General features: G+C 37.7%; 1 long non-coding RNA gene across 2 annotated transcripts in view; it reads right to left on the bottom strand.

Annotated features, from left to right (window-relative positions):
• LOC143668458 (uncharacterized) overlaps nt 1-16,132 on the bottom strand; it is a 39,233-nt gene that overhangs the window by 21,656 nt on the left and 1,445 nt on the right. The window contains exons 2-3 of one of the 2 annotated variants that reach the window (XR_013168453.1): nt 14,548-14,669; nt 13,729-13,891 (exon numbers count right to left, since the gene is read on the bottom strand). This is a non-coding gene — a long non-coding RNA (uncharacterized LOC143668458). Of the gene's footprint in view, nt 1-13,728; nt 13,892-14,547; nt 14,670-16,132 lie in introns of those variants that run through there. The other variant, XR_013168454.1, reaches the window with a different exon arrangement.

The raw sequence follows: 16,132 nt of genomic DNA, 5'->3' as shown, positions 1-16,132 counted from the left end.
CAATAAGGGTCTGCTGTGAAAACCAGAAAACTAATTAGAAAGATACTTAAGTAGTAGAAGCAAAAGGGTTTGATGATGAATTAGATTTTGGTGGTGGATAGTCAATAGGAAAGAGCTATGATAAATTTGATTTTTTGCTTGTTGTAGGGATCAAATGAGGCAGTGTTTTAAATGATCTTATCCATATAACAATATACAAAGAATTTGTAAAAGTTACAAAGAGTGGAATGCTATTTCTGTTGTGAGGTCCATTGAGTTTGTTTGGGATGGCTCTGCATTCTCTTGCTTCCACTAGCTCTCGTCAAGTATTAAATCATGTGGGCTTGGATTTAATCCATTGTCCTACAGTCTGTTGATGCTGTTATCTCACTGCTGACAATCTTTAGGTCATTAAGAAAAGTGCAACCCTTACATGCCTTCCCTACTTGTGGTTTCTCTTTGCTGTAAGCTTCCATTTTCATTGAACCTTATGATGGGTTCTCCACATTCACTGATAGCAGGACAAGGTCTGTTCATTCTAAAGTATTATTTAAATACATTTCGCCAGTCTTTAATGCCATTATTTCTCACCCACTGTATGAGGCCAGTTTCTACATATCCATCAAAAATTTGCTGACAAAGGAAACATCATGGGTATCATGTAAATAGCTTGAAGTTTGGAGTTCATCAGACCCTACTGGGGATTCTAGCCCTACTATACACTTGTTGTTGAATCTAGGATAACACTCATAAACTCTGCAAAAACTCAGTCCAATTGAGTTTTGACATTACCTATACCATGTAATATCACCACATTGTAAGCATTATTTAAGCTCAAGCTTAGTCTAAATGCCAAGTTCTGTGTGACTTCTCCCCTGATTTTTAAAAATTCCAACTCTTCCTTATGCACATGGATTTTCTTATGGAAATTCCATAAATTGGATGTAATTCCATTTGTCATATGTATCATTTATATGCAATTGCATGCAGGGACTACAAATTATTTTTTTCTATATTCTCCTGTCTTGGCTCCTGTTAGGAATGTGTTCATCTGGAGAAGTCAGGTCTCCAATTTGTTAAATTTAGCTACTGCATATTTACTGCTAACCTACTGTATATTAGGCACTGTGCCAGATGCTGGTTGTTGAAATTAGTGAAACACAGTTCCTGCTCAGGAGGTCACTGACTTTGTGGGAAAGCAGAAAAAAAAATACTTTTGTATTTCCCATAGATAATTTACCTAGTAGATACAATAAATACATTATGATAACTGCTCTAATTTGCTAGCTGCCAGAATACAATATGCCAGAAATGAAATGGCTTTTAAAAAGGGAAATTAACCAGTTGCAAGCTTACAGTTCTAAAGCTGAGAAAATGTCCCAATTGAAACAAGTCTATTGAAATGCCCAATCTAAGGCATCCAGGGAGAGATACCTTGGTTCAAGAAGGCCAGCAATGTTCAGGGTTTCTCTCTCAGCTGAAAGAGCATATGATGAAGTCTGTTAGCTTTCTCTTTCAGCTTCTTGTTTCATGAAGCTCCCCAGGAGGCATTTTCCTACTTCATCTCCTAAAGTCACTGGCTGGTGGACTCTCTGCTTCGTGGCTCTGTGGCATTCTGAAGTTTTCTCCAAAAAACCTCTTCTTTTATAGGGTTCCAGTAATCAAGACTCACATAGAATGGGTGGAGACACATCCCCATCTAATCAAGTTTAATTCCTACAATTGGGTCACATCTCCATGGAGATAATCAAGTTTCCAACCTATAGTACTAAATAGGAACTAGAAGAACCCATTGCTCCCACAAGATTGATTAGGATTAAAACATGGCTTTTCTTGGGCACATAAATCCTTTCAAACTAGCACATCTACCCTCTGGACCCTAAAAAGACATGTTTTCCCCATATACAAAATACATGCATTCCATCACAATATCAGAAAACTTGAAAGCATTTCAGTAACAACCAAATGCAATACAAGGTTAAAACGATTACAAAATCTCCTCAAAGTTAGTTGCAGACATGGCCTGTTCTAAGGCAATGCTCTTCTCTGGCTCTGGACCCGTACAAACTCAAAACAAGTTATTTGCTGCCAACATACAACAGGATGAACAGTCATAGGAAATACATACCCATTTCCATAGGGAGGAAGGAACATAGGGGTGACAGGACCCATATATTTTCAAAAACCTGCAGGACAAACTCTATTAGATTTCAAAGCTGAGAATCATTTATCTTCAAGGATTTAGAAAGTGGCAGTCTTACCCTTTCCAAGGGCCTATACAATGGCCCGCCTCTCTTCAAATGTAACCTTGGGGGGACATTCGGGAGACCACCTTTTTCTCAGCTCCACCCTCTCCAAGCATTGGGGCCGCACCCAGACTCTGCCATGTCAACCCCTGTATGGTGGCAGCCAGGCTCTCCTCAGACCCCAAGGATTGTGCTCCACCCTCTCCATGACTGCAATGTTATGAAAGGCCCATCCTCTGCCTTTGGGACAAACTCACCCCCTCCGTGGGCTTGGGTGGGTCTACTGTCCTGGCCAGAGGCTTCTTGACTTCAGACCCCAGCCTCCAAGGCTTTGACTCTGAAGCTATTTTTTTCTCCAATGTGTCCCTTCTCTGTCCCTTCAGTACTGATTGGTAGTGGTTCTCTTTATAAAGATTCTGCAACACTCTCATTGACTTTCTATGCAGTAGCCTTGGATCATGTCCATCAGACAGAAGGAGTTTCCACAAATCCTTCCTGGGTAACTCCATGTCCAATCCTGGCTTTCTCTGAAATAGCTGAACGGTTTCACATTTGGCCAAATCCTTACATAGGGCACTATTCTCTGGGATCTCCCCTCCTGGAAGACCAGAATTTTCCAGAACATCAGTTTCTCATTTTTTGTTTGTTTATTTTTTTTTTTTGTACCCAAGAGTTCAGTTCTCAGTTTATTTCTTTCCTGTCACATGTCACCATAAGCTGCAAGGAGAAACCAGGCTGCACTTTCCACATTTAATTTGGAGATCTCTTCTGCAAAATATCCAAGTTCACGGCTTTTAAAATCTGTCTTCCAGCCAAAGCCAGTAGTCAATTTTGCCCAATTATCTGCCATTTTAAAACAAGGATTGCTTTCCTTCCAGTCTACAATAACATGTGCCTCATCTCTGTCCAAGGCCCGATCAGAAGTATATTTAGATTTCTACCAATAGTCTCTTCAAAGCATTCCAAGCCTTCTCTATCAAGCTTCTCACAGCTCTTCCAGAATCTTCCCCTTATCAATTTAAAAAGCTGTTCTAACATGTTTGGTATTTGCGAACTACAGCAGCACTCCACTCTTCTGGTACCAAAATCTGTTCTAGTTTGCTAGCTGCTGGAATGCAATATACCAGGAAAAGAATTTAGTAAGTTCCTAGCTTATCATTCTAAGGCTGAGAAAATGTCCCAATTAAAGCTAGTCTATAGAAATGTCCAGATTAAGGCACCAACAAGAGGTTACCTTAACTCAAGAAAGGATGATGAAATTCATGGTTTTCCTCTCAACTAGAAAAGCATGGTAAACATGGTGACATCTTTTAGCTTCCTCTCCAGGCCTCTTGCTTCATGAAGCTCCCCCATGGCATTCGCCTTCATTTCCAAAAGTCACTGGCTGTTGGATTCTGTAGTTCTCATGTCTCCGCTTTCTCTAAATGCTTCCTCTGTTAAAGGATTCCAGTAAACCAATCAAGACCCACCTGAATGGGTGGAGTCACATCTCCCTCTAATGAAATGTTAATGCCCACAAATGGGTGAGTCACATATCCATGGAGGTAACCTAATCAAGTTTCCAGCCTACATTATTAAATACGGATTAAAAGAAATGGATGCTCCCATAAGATCGATTAGGATTAAAGCATGGCTTTTTTAGGGTACATAAATCCTTACAAAGTAGCACAGGTAGTGTTCCTTTTTCCTCAATTTTTTGGAAAAGTTGAACAGGATTTATCAAACATTCTTTTTGGGGATGTTTGGTTAGATTCCCCTGTGAAGCCATTTGGCCTTAGGCTTTTCTTTGTAGGAAGATTTTTGATAAGTGATTGAATCTCCTTTACTTGTGATAGGTTTGTTGAGATCTTTTATTTCTTCTTGACTCGGTGTATCTTGTTTGTGTGTTTCCAGGAATTTGTCCATTTCATCTAAGTTGTCTAGTTTGTTGGTATATAGTTGTTCATAGTATCATCTTATGATTTCTTTAATCTCTTCAGGGTTTGTTGTAATGCCCCCCTTCAGATTTCCAATTTTGTTTATTTGTATCCTCTCTTTTTACTTTGTCAGTCTTGCTAGTGGCCTATCAATGTTAATGATTTTTTCAAAGAACCATCCTTTGGTTTTATTGGTTCTTCCTGTTATCATTTTGCTCTCCCATTCATTTCACTCTGCTTTAATCTTTGTTATTTCTCTTCTTCTATTTACTTTAGGGTTAATTTGCTGTTCTTTCTCAAGTTCCTCCAGGTAAGCAGTTAAGTCCTTGATTTTTGTTCTTTCTTGCTTTTTAACAAAAGCATTTAGGGCAATAAATTTCCCTCTCAACATACCTTTTGCCACATCCCATAAGTTCTCATTTTTGTATTCTCATCTTCATTCATCTCCAGATAGCTGCTGAGTTCTCTAGCAATTTCTTCTTTGACCCACTGGTTGTTTAAGAGTGTTATTAAATCTCCATATATTTGTGAAAGTTCTCATTCGTTAGCGGTTATTGATATCCAGTTTCATCTCACTGTGATCAGAGAAAGTGTTTTCAATATTTTTAAACTTATAAAGATCTGTTTTGTGCTCAGCATATGATCTATCCTGGAGAATGTTCCATGAGCACTAGAATGTATATCCTGGTGTTGGGGTGTCATGACCTATATATGTCTGTTAGGTCTAAAACATTTATCAATTTTCAAACTTCTCTATTTCTTTGTTTATCTTCTGTCTGGTTGTTCTCTCTATAGAGGAGAGTGGTGTGTTGGAGTCTCCTACTATTACTGTTGAAACATTTATTGCTCCCTTCTGTTTTGCTAATGACCATCTCATGTACTCTGGAGCGCCTTGATTGGGAACATAAACATTCATGATTGTCATTTCTTCTTGGTGAATTGTCCCTTTAATTAATATATATGTCATTTAAGACTATATTTAGTCTTATAATGTCTTTACACTTAAAGTCTACTTTGTCCAATACTAGGTTAGCTACTCCTGCTTTCTTTTGGTTACAAATTGTGTGGAACATTTTTATCCATGTTTTCATTTTCAATCTATTCGTATCCTTGTGTCTAATATGAGTTTCCTGTAAACAGAAAATAGATGGATTTTATTTCTTAATCTATTCTGCCTATCTGTATCTTTTAATTGGCAAATTTAGTCCATTAACATTCAAAATTATTACTAAAAAAGACATTTCTTGAATCCACCATCTTATCTTTTGAATTTTATTAGTTAGATCTATATGTTATTTTCCTTCCTTCTTCTTTTAATCCTTTAGGTTGCCCTTACTGGTGCTGTTCAATTCTGTGTCCTCCTTCAGACCTCCTCTCCTGTCTTTTTCTTTCAGCCAGCAGAAGTTCCTTTAGTATTTATTGTAGTGATGGTCTCTTGTTGACATATTCTCTCAGGCTTTGTTTGTCTGTAAAAATTTTAATCAGTTTTGAAGGACAATTCAGCTGGGTATAGAATTCTTGGCTGGAAAGTATTTCTCTTTCAGGATCTTACATATGTCATACCACTGCCTTCTTGCCTCCATAAGTGTCAGTTGAGTAGTCTGAACTCAGTCTTACGTGGTTACCCGTGTATGTAGTAGGTTGTTTCTCTCTTGCCTCTTTCAGGATTTTCTGCTTCTCATCAACATTTGAAAGACTCATTAGTATGTATCTTGGGGAAGGACTATTTGAATTTATTCTATTTGGAGTCCATTGAGCTTCTTTGACTTGCATATTTATGTCCTTTTTAAGGGTCAGGAAGTTTTCCCCCATTATATCCTTAACTAATCTCCCTAGCTCTTTACTCTTCTCTTCTCCTTTTGGGATAGCAATGATTCTTATATTTGTGCACTTTGTCTTGTCCATCATTTCCCCAATATCCAATTCAAAATTTTCCATCTTTTTGCCATTTACTGTTTTGAGTGTTCAAAATCAGTTGTCCTGTTTTCTAGTTTGCTTATTCTATCTTCTTCCTCTTCAGATCTGTTCTTGTATTTATCTAGTGTGTTTTTTATTTGGTATAAGCATCTTTAATCTCTGTGATATCTACTTTTTTTTTCTATTCTTATAAATTCCTCTTTATGCTCCTCTAGTGTCTTTTTGATCTCCTAGCCATCCCATTTATTTAGTTATTTATTTTTGGCATGGGCCGGCTCTGGGAATCAAACCTGTGTCTCTGGCATGACAGGCAAGAATTCTGCTCTCTGAGCCACTATTGCACTACCCCCATTTATTTTGTTTAGTAGCATTATATGTACATCTTTGATTAGTTGTTCAAATGTCTGTGTCTTCTCTGGTGTTTTAATTTGGTTGTTAGGCTAGGCTATGTCTGTCTGCTTATGATATGCTTAGTGATCTTGATCTTCTGTTGTCTTCATGGGATGTAAATATCTTGATTGACTTACTTTGGAGGTTGATTTCCTTCAGTAGTCTAAAACTTCATATTTGCAGGAGGGATGTGGAGCAGGACTTGGGGTGGGGCACAACAGTGTGGTGATGCATTGTAGCACAGTTGGGGATGCTACACTGGTGCCTGTGAGCTTGGGTGCCCAGAGGTGGGGAGGATGTGGCTGTGCAGGAGCACAGGTCACCAGGGGCCCTGGTGAGCGCTGGTCTAGGGCATGGGGCCCTTTGTGCGCATTTGCAGAGCCCACACCAGCATGTCAGTGGTATGCCTGCATGAGCTGGGGGCATATGTGGCCCCACTGCACAGGTCAGAACTTGCTCAGAGCTGGGGGCTTGACAGGGGACTATATGCATACACAGATCTGGGAGAACCATAAACTGATAAACACATGTGCAGAGCTCAGATTGGGGTAGGGTGGGGTTAGAGGACTGTATGGGTTGGAGTTGGGTATAGCCAAGGCATGGAGGTAAGCACCCAGCCTTTATGCACTAGTGACTGCCTACAGGGGTCAGAGAGGGGTGGGTAGGGCTCAGGAGGGGCAAGGCAAGACTGCACTGTTGCAGGAGAGGTAGGTTGGGCTAGGGAAGGCATGTGTGCACTAGAAGTGCAGATGTGGGGTGGGTACATGAGCAAGGGGTTGGCAGGGTGGGGGCTCTTGGAGTGTGGGGTGGAGGGCAGGTAATGGGATTCAGGTGCATGGGGTGTGGCATGAGTTGCAGGTCTGACAAGGCTGCGCTGGTGAGGGTAGCATCTTCAATGAACATAGCTTGGCTTACTTACTAGTCCCTGTCTCCCTGTCTGTGTACTCCTGGGGGCTCTGGTCTTCTGTGTTAGGCTGTTTGCACCAGCCAGATGGTCTCTGGTTCTCTGCTTCTCAGTTCCTTAGCTTTTGCAACCAAAGCTGTCCTATGTGGTGCAGAAGACTCTCCAGGTCACTTACACCCAGGAATCGCCATCCCAGTCACCCTCCCATCCCTTCTCTAGTTGTTCCTTGGAACAGAGATGAACTCGACCGATCCTTTTCCACCATCTTACATGTGTCTTTATGGGGTTTTTAATAAAAAAGATAAAAGTAAAATACTGGCCTCAACATCATGCAAATGATGAGAGATTAGCTTAAAGTGTTCTAAAGTCCTAATGTTTGATAGACCTTTGTTAAGTGTGAATGTTAAAATATCAAGAATAATCATTAAAGGGATAGAAATAGATTTTATACCTCCAAAAGAGTAGAAGAGAAAAAAATGGAATAAGAAATTAAAAATAGACAAAAAGTCAATCATTCAAGAAAAATGCAAGGGAAAAAAATATTTAAAAAATGAGATGTCTAGAAAGCCCTAAGTAAGATGGTAGAAACAAGTCTGAATATCAGTAGTCATAACACAGTTAAATGAACTAGCCTCCTTTCAAAGAGAAGACATTTTCAGCTTGGCAGGAAAATCCAGTCATATGCTGTTTCCAAAGAAATACAGATAAGATATATGATGTTAAAAGGCTGAGGGTAAAAGAATGTAGATATATACCACGAACAAATCAACTAAAATAAGTCTATAGTAGCTGTATTAATAATATGCAAAAAAAAAGATTAGAGGGAAGAAAATACAAGTCACAATTTAGTGATAAATGATTCAATATAGAAATAAGACATCTATTGAAAAGTTGTGGCCTTGTATAAAATAGCTTAAAATTACAAAACAAAAGCATGTTAGAACTACAGAGAGAAACAGATATACTACTATCACAGTGGGCGCTTTCAACAAACCTCTGTATTATTTTAAGATAAAACAGGCAAGAAATGGTAAAGGTAAAGAACTGTTGAAAATGCAACAAGCATGATTTACTGGACATTTATAGGACCCTGGATTGAAAAATTATAGAATTCCCATTCTTCTCAGGTACATATGGACTGTTCAAAAAATAGAAGGACCAAAGACTGGGTAACTCTCTACTGATTTCAAAAAACATATGTCATACAGAATACATTCTTTGGCCACAATGGAATTGTTACAAAACAAAAGATGTATTTAAAAACAATCATTTTGAAATCAAAAAAGAACACTTCTAACAAAATCATGGATTAATAGAGAGATCGTAACTGAATGAATATGTGGAGTTGAACATTAATGAAAGTACTTCATATTAAAACTTTGAAATACAGTGAAAGTAAAGCCTTGAGGCGATTTTAGCCTTAAATGTTCTAGATGCATGAAGCTATAATTAGCAAATAATATATTTTAAAATGTCAGAAAGAACAACAGAATAAAGCCATATCAGTTAAGAAAAGACATAGGTGGTAGAAAGTCAGATAAGATGAGTCTCAAAAAGAAGGCTCTTATTATTTTTATTAAAAAAAATAATAATACCGAGTATCTATAGAATTGTTAATTGCTGAAGAAAAGTCAAAGATATGAAAAACTACCCATACCTTCCTTCCACATATAAATCTAAATGAGAAATAAAGTTTAGTCAGTAAAAGCATGAATTTATAAACGAAGGCTGAAGAGTTATAGTTCAGATGTAGTAATGGGGACTTGAGAGAAAGTGCATTTAATCCTGCAGCTCCTTTGCCTGAGAAAACAACCACCACCATACCTGGGAGAAGGAGAAAGGTGCACTTAAGGAAGTTTCAGGCTTCAGGTAAACAAGAAAGTAGAAGAAGATTCCTATAAAGAGACTAAGGAAGTGGGAAGCTTTGTTTATCACAAGACAGAGGTCCCACAGAAGGAAAGAAAATGGTTGGGATGGAGCAAAAAGATGGAAGAATGAGTCTAGGAAGAACTATGTGATAGAACTAGAATGAGTGTATGAGAAGAAAAGGCATTAGAGACTATCAAATGGATTTTGGCCAAGGAAAAGAGAACATGAGGCACTAAGGCATTTTCTGTCTCATGAAGCTCTGGAGACAAGTTGCATTAATGCTTCTGCAGTTTGAAACTCATAAAATGTTGTAAGCCTGGTAATTCTGGCAAAATGTAGCTTTTGGCCAACTTCCAGCACAATGCTGTTGAGAAACAATTAAGGAGTTTCTGAAGTCCTTCGAGCAAAAAGCGGCAAATCACCAGACTCAGGTCATGCATAGAATCAACTGGAGCCTGGTTAGGTCAAACATCAGATGTAATCCTATCGCTGCTGCATAGGTGATGGATGCTTTAATTGGCTTCCAAGAACATTTCCTGGGGTGAATTTCTGGTAAGAATATATTTTGGCCTCAATTGATGAAGCCAGCTTAGATTGTTCCTACACTTACCAGTTGCATGGACTAGGTTGAAATACTCAAACTTTCTTAGCTTTTTTTCTTCATATGTAAAATTGTCAAAAAGGTATTATTCTTGAGATAACCATAGATTATACAAAAGTGCCTAGCACAGCGTTTGCCACATAGTTAAGTAGTTTATAAATTATTACTCATTATTATTATTGTCACTTATTGGGGATTACCACTGTATCTACAAATTATAAGCATAACCAAGTACTTTAAAAATCACAGGGTAATAACAATCTTTACTACCCAGATAGTGGTCACCAGATCAGTGATTTTATTTGCTTTACTCCATTTTGCTGTCCAGCTCCAGCCCCCTCTTCTTAGTTGTCTCATGCTATCTTCTTTGAAACTTGCTTTCCAGGCCCCACTAATCCAACAAGAAATGGGGAGGGACAGTAGACAGTCTTTTAAGCAGTCCTTTATATGCTTGCTCTAATTCTTTTATGCTGCCCTCTGCTTTCTTCTCTTTTATCCTGCTCCTTATTCATTTATCCAGCATTTATTGAATGCTGAGGTACTAAGTTGAACACTGGGGATATAAAGTTGACAAAGTCATAGTCATGCCTTTAAAGATATTACAGTCCAGTGGGAGAAGCAGATGTGAACAGACAACTACAGTGCAATTAGATGCGTGCTAATGGAAGTATTTCCATGGTACTTTGGGAGCGCAGATGATGAAGCAACTAACCCCTCTGGAACAGACAGAAAGTTTCATAGAGGTACATGAACAACCTGTTCAAAGATTATTAAGAAGGTCGCCAGACCACGAAGTGGAGGTGAGAATGGGGAAGGGAGAGAGAGGAGGAAGGAGAGCTAGGGGAGCCTGGGAGGAGGGTAAAGGGCAGAGGAATTGCAACAGAGTAAAGCCTGGGCATTGGCTTAGCTGCAGGATTCTAAGGTGAGGGTTAGAAGTAAAAAAAAGAAAGGAAATGATGAAATTCAAGGGAAAATAAAATAACATTTTCCAAAGGTACTTGGCTTAGATTAGAAGAAAAAAAACATTTTTCCTAGAAATGTCTGAATGCCCAAGGCAAGAGCGTATGTGTTCATTCTAATTCCTACTGAAAAGATGAAATATTTCAGATTTGTGTTATACTTTATAGAGATGCTACTGTGAATAGAAATTATCAAGGCACCTTTAAGCATCATCTAGGGAAGAAGGTTTCATTTGGATTGAGTTAAAAATTACTTTCTCTTACCCTTTTTCTACCTGGTCCTTATGGTGCAGTCAATAGATGTCACTGTACTCTCCTCTCCTTACAAGAAAGTGTCATTGTAATGGGAAGACGGAACTGGCCCCCTATCAAGGATGAAGACTATGGAAACCCAGCATCCCCATTTGCATCTCCGATGCCTTTATACCCTTTTCCAACTTGAGAGAAAATTAAATAGCTCTCACCACCTATTTTGCCTCATCAAGAAGAAACATGTCATCGCAAAGTAGCCAAAACCAGTAAGAGTAACTGCAAAAATATAACTTACTCACTTCGATTTTAACTCACCATTACCTGACCAATGGTTTACAAAGGAGTTGCAGCAGGGGAAAGTTTTTTTCAGCAGTTTAATTGAATAGTTTCCAAAATCTCATGCCTTGAAATGTATACATGTTATAGGATAAAATAAAGAAAAAAAAATCTACACATGTTAAAGGGCAAGAGGAACATGGTAACTGTGAAGAAAAATGGACAAAAGAGAATTTTTTTGATCACCTTGCTAGTTTCCTTCTTTGTCCCTAGTCTCACCCTCCAGTTCTTACAGTGCACATTGTTCCTGTAGGTTTGTAGCAGCTCCTTTCTCTAGAGGTACATATCTAGAAGAAAGCAGACATTCCCTATGCCCAAAAGCTATTCAGGGAATCTAGGCAGAGTAACTTTATATTCTAGATCAGGGCAATAAGAAAAGACAGGAAGGGCACAATTTGTACGTTTTTCTCACAAATATTTACAGAATAGACACTCTAATGCTTAGAGATGTATTGTGCGGACAGGGTTAGGTTAGATCTGTTTTGTTTTGGTTAGAAGTCTTTTATCAGCAATACTACTGAATATTAGAAATATGTCCTTGTGCCAAATACAGTATAGATCACACATGTATCATATCTTCCAGCCCTGTGGGGTTTATATTATAATATTTATGTGGATACACTCACCAAAGATGGGCTCAATTTAGATTTTAAAAGTGTTGGAAGAGTAGGGTGCTGTAGAGATTGTCTAATAAACAAAACTCCTCATTTTATGGGGAAATTGAAACCCAGAGAAGTTAACTGCATTCATCAATTTGGTATTTAACATCTAACTTAGTGTGTAATATCAAGGAATACTAAATGGCTTAATTTTAATGTTGTGTGAACTATAAGAGTCTCAGTGCATTCAAGGAGAGGGGGAGGGAACATTTTAATCACTATGAAGCTATCTGTGATCACAGAAGAAATATTTTTCTTACTATTTTGTAAATAACACTGAACCCTTTTATCTCCATCAGCCCCAACCATGTGGTATCATTTTGCATGCTGGCACCACTGAGGCCGAGGAGCATTAAATTTAATTTGCACAAAAGTTGAAGGTGGAAAATGTGAAATTAACTTGACGCTTTTTTTTTTTTAAGACATTTTCTATCTCCTAGCTTCTCTGAGCCTTTCCAACCCAGAGCAATTTGATTGGCTGTGTGAAGATCTATCTCTCCATCCCTGGAGCTTCCTCCATTCAGTGAGACTTGAGAGCATCTGTGTAAGTGGAGTCCATTCTTCCTCAACCCACAGTTTAAAGAAAATGTGATTTATTGGACTTAATATTTACTTTGGATGAGCTTCTGTCTGTGCTCAAGGTTCACACTCCTTGGTGATTCATCTCTTTCAGGAGCATGTGTGTGTGAGCCAAAGATGAGTCAACTCATTGAAGAAATCATTCAGCATGGTCCAAACAGTTTTTAAAGATTTTGAGAGACAATTAAAGGTATTATAAACTTACTCAGTAAATAATAACTTATCAGCAATTGGTTGCTAATATGTTGGGACACCTATAAACTTGCAAGTTTACCAGGGGACACACCTCAACCTATGAGGTTAATGCTGCAATATCCCATATGTTATCAATCAAGGAAACACTGCTACACAAATTTTAAAGCCCACAGAACAAGTCAATTGAACACAATTATGTTTAGAATGAGAGAGACGGATTGAAATGAGACTGTATGTTGTGTATTGTAGATTTAACTTAGTGACCAGTTGTCTAGTGTCATAAGTAATATCTGAGCTGGGCAATAAGCATGTCTTTCATTATGAAAAAGTGTAGAAAACATTGCTACTAATTCTTTCCATCTTTTGATAGGATCACTCAAATAGTGTATTCAAATAACATTGTTGTGCAAGGATTTTGGAGTTTTGTCAGGACAATTTTGCAAATGATGTATATACAATATTAATGGAGGATGATTAAAACAAAAAGGAAATGTACAAATATCATAGACTGTGAATTGTGCATTATTCCATATGTCCATTATTATTTAAGAGATAATGATCAGGGTGGTATGATGGTAGCTCAGTGGCCGACTTCTCGCCTGCCATGCCGGAGACCCAGGTTTGATTTCCGGTGCCTGCCCATGTTAAAAAAAAAAAAAAAAGGAAAAAATCGTGATGATCAAAAGTACACTTTGTGGAAATTTTAAAAAATAGCCATGTAGAATTTCTAAGATGTGTCTCTAAAATTTCTTCTGTTCATGAATATATGTTTTTCCCAGTGCTACCTGGTTTTGTTTAGAACCTCTTCCACTGCACTAAATATATCTCTTTCAAGAGAAAATAAGATGTTTTTCACCCCAAATGAGACTTGTATCCCATTTGTCTATACCCAATACATAACCGATCACCTGTGTTAATTGAGTCTGTTTATTGCACAAGGATATTTCTACAAATGGTAGGCTCTAATGGTACAAGCTTTGTGCAGCACCATCCATTTATAATCAATAATTTAAAAAAATACATGCATATTGCCTTATGTTCCAACTCTCCAAACTTCTGAATAAAGTCCTTCCTTCTTCTGAAAGGAATCTAGAAAGGAATAATTAAAACTATTCAGGCTCGTTGGTGATGGCTTTCAATTCTAAAGAGACAATTAGTAAATCTACAAGTTGGGAAAGTAAGATCAGTACTTTTCCGTTAATGTTGAAAATATAAAAACATCAGTGGGATGGAGAGAAAAATAGAAATGGAAGTACCTTTGTATGTTGGGGCAGAGGTGGTAGATTTATTTTGTCTTTTTTAAAAATTAATATTCCCAGAAACTTATTGGATAGGAATTTTTATTCTCATTTCAAAAATGAAAAAACCAGAAGATCTGACAAATAAAGCTACTTTCCAACAGTTATACAAATAAGATTAGTGGAACTAAAGTTAGAATCCACAACTAACAAACTCGGAACTTGATTCTTGTACATTTAGGGAAGGCTTCTCAGAGAGGTAGGTCTGCACTGAGTTGTGAAGGAGAAATCAAACCCTGTTTTATGAACAGAAAAACACTGAAGAAAGAATATTCGAGAGAATGCATAATGATAGTAATAGCTATCATTTGAGCATTTTCTATGTCTTATATAGTTAATGTACAAGATGTATAACTATCCCATTAGCATACATCATCTTATTTAATCTTCAAAACAATCTTATGAAGTAGGTATTATTACCTTCATCCTAAGATTTGAGCATCCTACCTTGTTATGACAGGGCCTGTGAGAAGCAAGTCCAACTGAATCCCTAGAGCATTTCCAAAGTCTGAGGATCACTGGTGCAGCTGAATCAGAGTGGGTGGGAAAGCAAAGCAATGGAATTGTGCCTGGAAAGTTAAATAGATGCCAAGTCAGAAAAAGTTGTGTAATCTAAGTGAGGGTGTTTACACCATCTTTGTTGGTGAGAAGCCTTTGAGGATCTTAAATGAGGAGACAACATGATCATATTTGCACTGTAGGGTAATTCTGGGTGAGGATTAAAATGGAGAGGTTCACTCAAATGGGAGGCAGGGAGGCTAGTTAATAGACTATTGAAATAACCCAAAGCAATAAATAATACCATTTAGTTAAGTGGCACTGGGGTTAGAGCAGACAAGAAAGTTTCTAGATATGTGAAAGAGGTAAAAATGACTAAATATAAGGGACCAGTAGATTTCCTTACTAAAAAAGGAGGCTACAATGATTCCCAGGCCATCGCTTTGACTACTGCATGAATAAAAGACAAAGTTAAAAAGTAAAATATAACAAGGAACCATTCACCAGGCGAGGTTTAAAATTGATGCAAAAGTTTTGGTATAGTGAAGATCAGAAAATGGTACCATTAGAATAAATGTGCAGAAGGTATTGGAAATTACAATATAGGTGATCTCTGGATTTGAAATCATTTTATTCGTTTCTGTGCTTGATTTTCTCTCCACCATATCTCTAGAATGTAAATTTTTTGAGGGCAGGGATTTTATATTCTTTTTACTACCTAAACCCATCATATAGAACAGTGTCTGGTATAGAGTAGGAATTCCGTAAACATGTATGGGCTGAATGGCTATCCATTGAGATATGATACCAGGATCCTCATAGCTTTCAAAGCATCATAAATTAAATTTCATGGATTATTTTGTTTCCCCCTATGTCAGATGAATGAAATATGATCATTTCTGACATTCTGGAAGGACAGAAATAAGAAATGTGATCACAAAACACCTTGACCTCTGGCTTTACCTTCTTCCTCCAAATAATGAGTATTAAATTAATTTTCAGGTTGGACGTGATCAAAATTCCCTAGGAAATCAATAGTACATTGTAATAAGATGAAGTTTATATGATTCATTCATCCACTGCTTTTCATTAATTTTTCTGACAAAGATGGTCTCTGCCCTAAGATTCATTTGTTTGGCCTGCAGTCTCCAAAGTCACTGATGTCTGCCTATTCTCTAACTCCTTTTCCCAATATTTATTCCCTATATTGCTGCATTTAACTTTGAGGACCACCTAGTATTACCAGAGAAAGATACCAAACCTTCCAACTCAGTCCACACTAATAGGTAGAACCCAGGGTAAAGACAAGAGAAACAGTTAGTCTAGGATTTGTCTGTGAGGGAGCAAAATCAGCAGACAGGAAGCAAGCTGCTCAGAAACAGAAAATGCGAGGTTATTAACTAAAAGTCAGAACAATGTTGAAAGAATGAGAAACTGGCTGAGAGGACAAAAATGCAAGAGAGAAGCAGATTGTGGAAGGAAACAGGATGTTTCAGTTTCATATTCAAACTGACGCTACTGAGAGCTTCATTTT

This window comes from Tamandua tetradactyla, chromosome 24 (assembly GCF_023851605.1).
Source record: "Tamandua tetradactyla isolate mTamTet1 chromosome 24, mTamTet1.pri, whole genome shotgun sequence".
NCBI classification, from domain to species: domain Eukaryota; kingdom Metazoa; phylum Chordata; class Mammalia; order Pilosa; family Myrmecophagidae; genus Tamandua; species Tamandua tetradactyla.
The sequence above is the reverse complement of the archived record's forward strand: the minus strand, read 5'-3'. Positions and strand labels throughout refer to the sequence as shown.